Here is a 12,207-nt window from a genome sequence, read left to right on the forward strand (position 1 = left end):
ATTTCAAATTCTGTGGGGCTGGGATGGAGCCTGTGGATTTGTGTTTCTGGTAATTGTGACGCTGATACTGTTGTTTTGCGGACCACTTTGAAGGACCACTGCTCTGAAGGAAAGGGCTGCCTCCTTGAGGTCAAAGCACTGACCGCAGTTTGATTTTTCCCCCATTTAAAAAAATGAAAATACAATTCACAAAACATGAAATTCATCCTTTGAAAGCATACAGTTCAGTGGTTTTTAGCATACTCATAATTTCATACAACTGTCATTATTCTCTAATTCCAGAATATTTTCGTTATTCCTGAAAGAAACTCTGTACTCATTAGTAGTCATTCATATACCCTCATCCCCCAGCTTCTGGCAACCTCTCATCTATCTTCTGTCACTATGGATTAACCTATTCTGGACATTTCATATAGATGGACTCACACACTATGTGGTCTTCTGTGTCTGACTTCTTTTACTCAGAGTATTTTCCAAGTTCAGCTATTCTGTAACATATGCAACTTAACTTTGGCTGATATCTGAGCAGAAAAGCCTGTGTCTTTGGAGCTGGCTTCCTTGGGACAGGAGATTTGCCTTCAGCTTTGCTCAGTTCCAAAGGCAAATAGGAAAAACATTACCAGAGCTGGCCAGAACTCGGCAGCAATTCTGAGCTGAGGTTCTTTCAAGAATCCACAACCTTCTTACTTTTCCAGCTCCTTAAGCCTCCTGGCATTCCTCCTTTCTTCATAGACAATTACTCTTGGAAAAGTCTGGAGTAGAGAGTGACTGCCATTTAGAGGCAGATTAAAAAGTTCACTCAAACTGCATCTCAGTTCGATCTTGTAAAAGCCTCCGATTTCTTTGAGTTGGCTCCTATGAGGTGTGGAACGAGGTGATGAGGGTGACTAAAATGCCTTGGTGAGAAGTTCTAGTTCAGATTGGGCAGAGTGTCATGTTTGTCCGGTCCTGTAGCTCAGTTCAAGCTCAGGTAAAGAGAGAAAGGAAGTTGAGAAAGGACAGAATCCCTTTCTGTTTGTCAAATTGAAACCTTTGGAGTTGCCTAATGATAATGATGTCTGGCCTTTTTTTTTTTTTTAATTAAAATTTTGTTGAAGTATAGTTGATTTACAATGTTGGGTTAGTTTCAGGAGTCCAGCAAAGTCAATCAGTTATACATGTATCTACTCTTTTTTAAGGTTCTTTTCCCATATAGGCCATTACAGAGTATTGAGTCAAATTCCCTCTGCTATACAGTAGGTCCTTATTTGTTATCTGTTTTATATATACTAGGGTGTATATGTCAATATCAATCCCCCAATTTATCCCATCCCCTGCATATTCCCTATTGATCATAAGTTTGTTTTCTGCATCTGTGACTCTGTTTTGTAAATAAGTTCATTTGGACCCTTCTTTTTTGTTTTTTTTAAAGATTCCACTATAAGTGATATATGGTATTTGTCATTCTGTGTCTGACTTATTTCATTGAATATGACAATCTTTAGATCCATCCGTGTTGCTGCAAATGGCATTATTTTGTTCTAGTTTTTTTAAGGAACCTTCATGTTCTCCATAACAGCTGTACAAATTTACATTCCCACCAACAGTATAGGAGGGTTCCCTTTTCTCCTCATCCTCTCCAGCATTTATTGTTTGTAGATTTTTTTTTTTTTTTTTGGATGAACATTCTGACTGGTATGAAGGAATACCTCATTGTAGTTCTGATTTGCATTTCTCTAACAATTAGTGATGTCAGGCATCTTTTTGTGTGCTTTTTGGCCACGTGTGATGACTTTTATGTGGAGGACTTAAAACTCCTTGAGGCCAGGATTGAGACTCTGCGCTAAGAGAATAATATGGCCCCTGACTATTATTCGATCTTTTCTTCTCCTCTAGGGAGTTTGATTGTGGAATGAATGCATTTCTAAGAGATTTAAGATCGGCAAAAATACTTGTCGCTCTTTGCAGCACTTGGGAAAGTAGGATAAACAGAGAGAACCCATTTCTTCACTTACTGTTTCCTACTTTGCCACCATTTAAGCCAAGAACAAACTCCCCTGGGCTCAGCTATGTGCTCTAAAATGCTTTGGCAGACTTTTGAGAGGAAATTGTCAGCTAAGGGAAGCTGGCTTGTCTGCTGCGAGTCTTCATTTGTTTATTTTCCCAGTATTGATTGAGCTCATGGTTGGGCCCTGTACATGGTTGTAGGGATTTCTTAAAAAAAAAAAAAAGAAAGAAAGAAAAATGAGTAAGACATGGTATGGCCATACAAAAAGCTATAAATTTAGTGGGAAGGGTCAGGCAGGTAGAAACTATACACTGTGTGGTGTTTTGTGAATCCAGAAGAAATGAGGGCGAGAACTGGGAATTTGTAAAGGGCAAACTGTATGTGTATTTGGGCTTCCCTGGTGGCTCAGATGGTAAAGAATCAGCCTGCAACGCAGGAGACCTGGCTTCCATCCCTGGGTTGGGAAGATGCCCTGGAGGAAGGCATGGCAACCCACTCCAGTATTCTTGTCTAGAGAATCCTCATGGGCAAAGGAGCCTGGCGGGCTACAGTCCATGGGGTCCCAAAGAGGCGGACACGACTGAGCTCATAAGCACAGCATAATGTGTAAATGAAGTTAAGTGTACTATCTACTGCCTAGCACAGTACGTTGAGGACCTCTTAACTGTGGGGAATGAGCAGAGTGCGCAGAAAACGTAGTGGCAGTAGGTGAGATAAAGAAGTATGCAGGGGCCAGCACACAGAAAGGACCATACTGATAAGTTTGGAAGATAAATTCTGTAGGTAGTTGAAGTATTTTGAGAGGGGAAATCCTGAGACAATGATATTTGCTTTTAGGTAGTAGAGCACCCTTGTTCTGACCTGTGAAAGGAATTCAAGAGGGAAGAATTAGTAACTGGCTAGGCAGCAGGAAGCCTGTCTTGTATTTAACCAGAAAATGAGAACACAGATTGAAACAGTGGAGCTATTTCTGAGGTAGAGTCAACAGAATTTCCTCCCTCAAGAACTTGGGTTGAGAAAGCACGCCTTAGGTAAAGATACTATCTGACATGGAATTCAAATTGACCCAAGCTGCGGCTTGAGCAATTTGAGACGAAGAGAGGGACCGACCCTGGTAATGGAGCTGTGCTTAAAGACAAAAGAGATCAAGAGATTTTTAGATTACAGTTGCCTTCTTCTTTGAGAGCGCCCGGTTACCTTCTAAAAGTAACTTATTTTCCAACACTCTTTAGAATTACCAAACCTCTTTGCTAAACCGTGGAAATCTAATACTTCCGCCACACTCAAGATGGTAAATATCAGACTTAGCCTTTTCAACCCACGTTTCGAATGGTCCCGCCCCCCGTCGGAGCTACTTCCGCCACTCTCTGCGGAGCGGACGCGTTTATACCGCCTCCCAGCACTCAAGATGGCCCGGCTTCCTCCTACTTTCCATTGGCTGAATTTCTCCGGTTTTCCGTCTTCATAAGGAGGCGGAACTTCGATTTGATCGACAGCTTTTTTAACCAATGGACGAAGGGCAAGGGCCAATGAAGCGTAGGAACTGGAGAACCACCCTAGTGTCTGGGAGGGCGTTTGGGCTGGGGCCGGGTGGAGCGGAGCCGGAAACGGGAGGGGAGAGTGAAACAGGAAAAGAAGGGAAGAAGGAAGAACAGGGAAGAGGAGGAGAGGGAGGAGGAGAAGGGAGGTGGCGGCGCCGTGGCGGAGGAGCAGGAGCAGGAGGGGGATGGCGAGGAGAAGGCTCCTGGGTGGCATGGCGCTCCTGCTCCTCCAGGCGCTGCCCAGCCCCCTGTCAGTCAGGGCTGAACCCCCGCAGGTAAGGGGGAGGGTCGTGTGGCGGCCTGAGGGGCCAGGCTGGGGGCTCGGGGTCGTCGAGGCGTGGCTGGAGGGGGCCTGAAGGAACGTTGTTACCAAGAGTTGCGGGCTCCTGAGACGGTCACCCATGCTTGAGTGGACAGGATCTGAGGGGGCGTCGATGTTTAGCCGAGGGACACCTGTGACGGTTTTGGTATCAGGGAGGAGGCAGAGGCATGATGCCAAGCGAGTTGAGGGGCGTTTGAGGCGGCAGTTCAGTCAGGTGGGCCGGGAATGATTGTGAATGGATAGTGGTATCAAGCGGGGTGTGTGTGGGGTGCGCATTCGTGTCCTCCAGTGAAGCAGGTCTGTGAGGCAGCGGTGCCGCGTGTCCGTCGGTGCGGGTAGGGGTACTTGGGTTATTGAGGCGGCCTGAGAGGGCGGTGGGGCTGAGAGGATACCTATTTCCAGCTGGATCGGGGTATGTTCTAGGGGCCTCTTGCCCCATTTTAAGTGGTGTTGGAGGCGGGACTGTCGGAAGGCAGGTGGAATGAAGTAGCCTGGGACCCCTCAGCAGCGGCGCACACCTGAGCTGTAACAAGTTCTTACTATTAGGCTGACTGGCCTGGGGAAGTCAGTGACTGAGGCTGACCTGGGCCAGCTCGGAGTTTGGAGCAAAGGGTGGTGCTGGTGCCAATACGGCCAACAAATGGAGCCCCCTAGCTTTTCTTGCTAGGTGGCCTGTGCAGATTTCAGCCGCTGCTGGCATTTCGAAACTCTTAATGGGAGCGTTACTCTTGGTGCCAGGCTGGGTGGGGTGCAGTAGGGGGACTTGCCCTCCTTCCCTTCTTTGCATTTGGCAAGGCTTTACCGTTCTATTTTCTCTGTCTTCAGAAAGGCCTGCACACACAGACACACACAGAGCAAGATGACAGTCTATATAGTATAGCTTGGCACTTGAACTTGGTGTGGTCAAGAGTAGCAGCAAAATGCCAGCAAAAACACTTATCGTTTTTCCTCGGAATTTATGAGCATCGTGTTGTGCCCATTAGCATCCTCTATTTAAAACATTAATTTTTTTAAAGTGAGATAAAATTTATATAACAAATCATTTAAAACCATTTGACCATTTTAAGGTGAATAATTCAGTGGTGTTTAGTACATTCACAGTGTTGAGCAACCACTGCCTCCATCTAGTTCCAGAATATTTTCATCACCTGGGAAGAAAACCCCCTATCATTAAGCAGTTCCTCCCTGTTCCGCCTCCCCACAGCCCCTGGCAAACATCAGTCTACTTTCTGTGTCTATTGATTTATCTATTCAGGATATTCCATGTAAATGGAATCTTACAATATATGACCTTTTGTATCTGGCTTCTTTCCTTTAGCATAAAGTTTTCAAGGATTATTCACATTGTAGCATGTATTTCTTTCCTTTTTGGGGGTGAATAATACTCCATTGCGTGGCTCTTCCAGAATTTGTTGTTTCATCTGTCTGTGTAAGTATCACCTGCTCTTCTCCAAGACTATGTATATTAGAAATAACATGTGAAAGGAACAGAGCTCATTTTCTGGCCCAGCACACTCCCTTTTCTTGGGCTGGGACTCTTCTGTTCTAGGCTTTGTTGGGGTTCTTTCTTTTCTCAGTTAAAATCATAAACCGGCAGGAGAAATAAGTTTTCTTTATTAAAAAAGTTACTGCCCTTAGGACTGGTCAAGCTGAGAAGTATAGATATTGAGAGAGCAAAATATAGAACAAACTGTTGCTTTTCCTTTATACCTGCACCTAAGTATCTCTAAAGACTGTTCCCAGTAACCAGTAATTAGCATTACTAGGGGGTTGATTTAGGAACAGTGCAGGCTTTGAACCTGGGTTCTCTGGGCCTGTGGACTGCATCTCCCTAGTGGAGAGCAGTGATTGGCATCTGGTGGGAACCAGATCCATTTCTTTAACCGGATGGAAAATGGAGGTTCCTTCCCAGGTCATGGAAGCCTGGGAGGTGGAGAGAAGACGTGGGAGGGATCCTCAGTGTAATGCCCTAGTTGCCATTTGTGGATCACAGGCTGTTTGCTTATCATCTCTCTGGCACTTCGGAGACAGGGCGGCTTTTGTACTTTGTTCTGTTTGGATGGATGCTAACACTGGATGGTAGCTATTAGGTTGTTACAGGTCCTGCAGAGAAGGGGAGGTTTCTGGAATGAGTAGTCTCTCGCCCTGATCCTTTCCCCCTAACACTCCTGCCTTCATCTGTAGACTCTCTTTCTCAGTACCTATGGTGAGAATTGTTCTGTGAATTTTAATCTTTGAAATGGAAGTTACTCTATAATAATTAGCTCTGAATCCCTCACAGTTTAGTCAATTTAGTTTTTGGTTTTTGTTGATTTTTTTTTTTTGGCTTACAGAAATCAGTGAAGAAAAAAAAATTAAGAGATCACTTGGTATAGGATGTACTTCAGGTACTCACTGTCCTTGTTTCAACAAGTGGCTTCTGGCTAGCTCTGAATTGGGGAGGACTGTCTGTACTCTTTCTGTATTGAAAGTGGTATGGATACCTCATTGCATTTTTTTTCCCTCTTGACATGGCTCTATCAAATACAATCTTTTTTTTTAAATTGAAGTATAATTTATTTACAATGTTGTGTTAGTTTCTGGTGTACAGCAAAGTGATTAAGTTATGTATATATGTGTGTGTATCTCAGTTCCCTGGTTGCTCAGACAGTAAAGAATCTGCCTGCAATGCAGGAGACCCAAGTCCCTGGATCAGGAAGATCCCTGGAGAAGGAACTGGCTACCCACTCCAGTATTCTTGCTTGGAGAATTCCATGGACAGAAGAGCCTGGTGGGCTGCAGGTCATAGGATCACAAAGAGTCAGACAAGACTGAGTGACTAACACACACGTGTGTGTGTATAGAAATGTGCATATATACGCACACACATGTATGTACACTTGTATGTACATGTGTATATATACATACGTGTATCTAAACACACATATATACATGCATGTATATATGTATATACAGATAAATTCTTTTTCATAATACAATCTTTTTTAAAAACCTACATTTCATATCAGATAATATTTGGCAGCTTTCTTTCTCTGGTTCCAGCTCTGCACTGGAACAATTATTTCCTGCCATCCTGGCCAGATAAATTCATCAGTTTAATTCCCTTCTGTGATTAGGAACTTAGACTTAATTCTCCTATAGATCCTTGCGACTTAGATGTGATTCTGTGAATCTATAAAGAATAAAAAAATCCATGGAGTCTCCAAACAGAAAGGCCTTGACATTTGTCTCTTTCAGCTGAATTATGATGGAGATACAGAGTTTCTTTCTTGTTGGTTAGATTCAACTGGAAAAATCTGACTGTAGTATTTAAAGTTTTAGTAGAAATGTCTTTTTCCATAAAGTGATCCAGCCGATGGGTTGGGTGCAAATCTGTAGAGATGTGGTCCTTACCTTTCCTCTCCCATGCTTCAAACTTTGAGCTGGACAGGGGCCCTAGCTCATGATTTGTTTTTTCCCACCACACCCTCCAATAGTGTATCCCTTCCCCCCACCTTTACTTATCTCTCCTGCCTCAGTTCTCAGTCCAGAAGCCCTACTCCACTCTTCTTTCCTAACTACAGCATTATAGTGCGACCACCCTCATTCCTTCTTGTGAGTTATCCTCTTTCTTATCCTCTTTCTTTCTCTTTCTTAGCCTATTTTATACACCAAAGTGAACAGTTGTCTAAAATCAACACCGTGACTTGCTTATGTAAATCCTTTCAGTAGATTCCAGCAAACATTTACTGAAACGTTCGTTCTTTGCAGCAGGCTATTATTATTCCTAGGCACTGGGAACCCTCAAATGAGTAGCCAGCTCCCTGTCCTCAAGGAGATGATAATCTTGTGAGAAAAACAGATAACAAACACTGATTTGTAATCTGGAGGGATCAGTGCTGTAATGGTTGTTCAGTTGCTCAGTCATATCCGATTCTGCGACCCCATGGACTGCAGCATGCTAGGCTTCCCTGTCCTTCACTGTCTCCCAGAGTTTGCTCCAACTCATGTCCATTGAATCGGTGATACCATCCAACCATCTCATCCTCTGTCGTCTCCTTCTCTTCCTGCCTTCAGTTTTTCCCAGCATTAGGGTCTTTTCCAATGAATCAGCTCTTTGCATCAGGTGGCCAAAGTATTGGATCTTCAGCATTAGTCCTTCCAGTGAATATTCAGGACTGATTTCCTTTAGGATCAGCTGGTTTGATCTCCTTGCTGTCCAAGGGTCTTAAGGAATGTAACAAGTCCCTATAATGGGAGTGCATGCAAAGGACTATGGGAACCATGGCTAGGGCTAGGGGAAGGTGGGGATTTAGGAAATGCTTCATAGAGGGAGAGGTATTTGGACAGGGCTTTCAAGGTTGATCTCTGGAGAAGGAAATGGCAACCCACTCCAGTACTCTTGCCTGGAAAATCCCATGGACAGAGGAGTGTGGTAGGCTACAGTCCATGGGGTCGCAAAGAGTCAGACACAACTGAGCGACTTCACTTTCAAGGTTGATAAGATTAAGTAGGATATCTGTGGACCAGGAATTGGGGGTAGTGGTGGTTACTCCAGTATGAAAGAGTGGGAATGGAGCTTTTGGAAGAGGCACACAGTCTGTGGTGGAAGCTTTGCCTGTGGGTGTGCAAAGGACTGTGAGAGTAGGTTGAGACTTGAAAGGTGGGCTGCAGTTAGATGGTAAGGAGGCCTTTTATCCGTTGTTGAAGCAGTGCTGTCCAGTAGAACTTACATGATGTTGGAAATCATCTGTATCTGTGCTGTCCATGTGTGGCTACTAAACACTTAAAATGTGACTAGGATAACTGAGAAACTGAATTTTTAATGACATTTAATTTTTTCATATCAACTTTATTGAGAGATAATTCACTTGGCAAAGGATTCATCCTTTTAAAGTGTACAGAAAATATATTTTTTCAGCAAGTCACAGGATTGTGTGAGCATCTCTACTATGTAATTTTAGAACATTTTCGTCACTCCACGCAGAAACTGCATAACCATTAGCAGCCCTTCCCCATTACACCCCTTCCTCCTCCAGCCCCTGCAACTGCTGATCTACCTTCTGTCTCTTTGGATTTGCCCATTGTGGACATTCTGTATAAATAGAGTCATATACCATGTGGTCCTTTGTAACTGGCTTCTTTCACATCATGTTTTCAAGTTTCTTCCATGTTGATGTATTGGTATTTCTTTGCATGTATCAGCATTTCATTCCCTTTTTTATGGGCAATATTCAGTTGTATGAAAGTACCACATTTTATTTGTCCATCAGTTGATGGACATTTGGGCTGTTTCCCCTTTTAGGCTATTATGAACAATGCTGCTGTGTACATGCATGTACCTGTTTTTATGCAGATATGTTTTCATTTCTCTTGGGTATATACCTAATAGTGAAAATGCTGGGACTAATAAGTCTTTGTGTAACCTTTTGAGGAACTGCCAGACTGTTTTCCAGAAGTCTGGAATGATACGGTATGATATTGTGGCTACTGACCACCTATTAGATAATGCAGTTCTAACAGTTTTCCAGTGTGGAGCTGGAATATGGTCTCATGTAGTGGTGGAGTCATGGGCTGCGGGGGCAGACTATGTGAGTTCCAAACTTGATTCTTCCACTTACTATCCTTGAGCAAAGTATTTTAACTTCTTTGTGCCTCAGTTTCCTCATCTGTAAAATGGGAATAGTAATAGCATGTACCTTATAGATTTGTTGGGAGGTGAAAAGACATACTGTATGTAAAGCTTTTGGAGTATACTTAATGGTTATTAAATATAATAATACTTATCCCATGGACAGAGGACCCTGGTAGGCTACAGTCCATGGGATTGCAAAGAGTTGGACACGACTGAGTGACTTCACCACTATTATTATTTTTGAGGGTCCTCAGAGTTCATTGTGATTGGTAAGTTGGTGTTAACCTCTCAAACTAAGTTCAGAAGCTGAGATTTGGGGAGTTTGAAGTGACTTCCTTGATCCTGTTCTATATCTGAGTTTAAGTTTGATTCTGATCTTTTACTTGTGTAGGTAACTTCATGGTGAACCTATGTAGAGTGGTGTTCTCAATTGGGAACAGCTTTTCCTGAGGACATTTGTCAGTGTTTGGAATCTTTTTTTTTAAGTATTTATTTTTGGCTGCATCGAGTCCTAGTTGTGGCACTCTGGCTTTCTTGTTGAAGTACTCAGGCTCAGTTATTGTGGTGTGTGGGCTTGCTTCAGGGCATGTGGGATCTTAGTTCCCTGACCAGGAATGGAACCCACATACCTGGCATTGCATGAGAGTTTCTTAACCACTGAACCACTAGGGAAGTCCCTGGAAACGTGATTGTCATAACTCAGAAGCGCTACTGGCATCTGTTGTGTGAAGGCCAGAGGTGCTGCTAAACGTTGAGGGTAGTCCCTCCAGCAACAGAGAATTGTCTGGCCCAAAATATCAGTAGTGCCAAAGAGGAGGAATCCTTGTGTGGTACCTGCTGTCCCCTTACCGGCTCCTGTTCAGAATCTTGGGATTTGAGGTCAGCTTTAAATGGCAACCCACTCCAGTACTCTTGCCTAGAAAATCCCATGGATGGAGGAGCCTGGTGCAGGCTGCTGTCCATGGGCTCGCAAGGAGTTGGACATGACTGAGCAACTTCACTTTCTTTCTTTCTTTCCTATGAAGAGATGTGTGTGAAATAACCTCTGACAACAAATTTCAGGTGGGACAGTTTAAAGCTTTGATGTCCTGACTCTTGATTACTCTCTGATGTGTTGACGTGAGTTACCAGTCAGCTCCACTTTCTCAGCCAACATCAACAGTTTTAACAAAAGCACATTTTTTTCAGTCTGTGGTTCAGTAAGCAGGTGAGCCTCCCTCAGTCACCCCATCTTGAACTTTCTTTCCTCTCACTTTGGTCTACCCTTGTGGTTTCACTTTAAGAACATGTTTGTTTTCGCCCCAGTGAAAGCGGGATGGCCAGTTACTTCCTTTTCTGTGTCCTCCATGGTCCCATAATCACTCTGAACTGAGTCATGTTCTTAGAACTTTTTCCTTTCCTCATTCCAAGTCTTGGCTCTCCTCTCATTTTTGGCCTCATGAATGTTAGTTCTCACACATGCTCAGCCTGCAGAAACCATTAGATGTCCTCTGGTCACCATGATGGAAGCTCACGGTCCTGGACCTCAGTGGGGCTGTGTCTGGAGGAGAGTCCTTTTTGCCAGGCCCCAGGATGCAGCTCGTCTGTGGATACCGGGCACAGGCTGACTACTCTGTGGGTGCTGTGGGGAACTTAGATGGCTTTGGATTTAAAATTCCAACTCCTGTAGAATGCCTGGCCAAGTCACGCACCTGAGGGCCTCTTTCTTTCTTGCCTTAAGTAGCTGGACTGATGTTTGAGGGACCGTGAAGACCAGGTAGTCCAGTGACGTGGGTTCATTCCTTGCCCTGCAACCTCAATGGTAGGCTTTGTTGGGGCCACCGAGCCTCCTCTGACCACACAGCGTGGCCACTGGGTGACAGGGAGTGGTGATAGTGGATCTGGGTGACCTGTCTGCTCAGCAGCACACAACAGAGCCGTGGGCACCGCCTTTTTGGCCCATCCTTTACAGATCCACTGGGTGGAGCAAAGTCTGGCCAAAAACCCACATGGAATGTGGAAACCACAAACAAAGAAATACAAATAAATCCAGAATACTGCAACCTGGGAGGTAAGGAAAAGGGAAACAAATCTCATTCTATTGAATTCTGCAGCTTGTTGATACAATTCTGGGCTTTCCCAGTGTGGGAATTAAAGTCTGTCATCCTCTCATACTTGTGAGTCTTGCCTGGATGGGGTTTTTTTCGATCCTCTCACTACTCAGCTACACTCCCATAGCCGGATTTATTTACTCATGGTTTCCATCTTTCCATACTTTCTTCTGTGGGACAGCAGATGAGCTGTGTCTTCTGTTCCTGGTGCCATCATCACTCATAGTGCCACGGCTCAGTTTTGATTCACAATAGGTGTTTTAAAGAATTTAAATTTGTTTTGGAAGAGATGAGAGTAAATGTAAGATGTTGTAAGAATATTTGTGGCTTGGAAGCATGATTCTTAGAGTGAAGTTATAAAAACATATCTGTTTTGATTTTTAAATATGGAGCAAGACAGACTATGTTGTAACTCGTATTTTATTATACGTCTTATAGATCAGAGGCATGCTGTTCATGGAGAAAATAATCATATTTTTCAAAATTGTACATAACTGTTCTTTGTCCACCATTTAAAAATTACATTCCTCATCTAAGATTTCACCTGGCAATTTCACTCCGGTTGTGTTAAAAACCAACCAAACACAGAATGAAAGCACCATAGCTTAGTTTATCAGTCGGATTTACATATTTGTGGTTTATTTGGGAGAAAA

Source organism: Odocoileus virginianus, chromosome 7, assembly GCF_023699985.2.
Source record: "Odocoileus virginianus isolate 20LAN1187 ecotype Illinois chromosome 7, Ovbor_1.2, whole genome shotgun sequence".
NCBI lineage: Eukaryota > Metazoa > Chordata > Mammalia > Artiodactyla > Cervidae > Odocoileus > Odocoileus virginianus.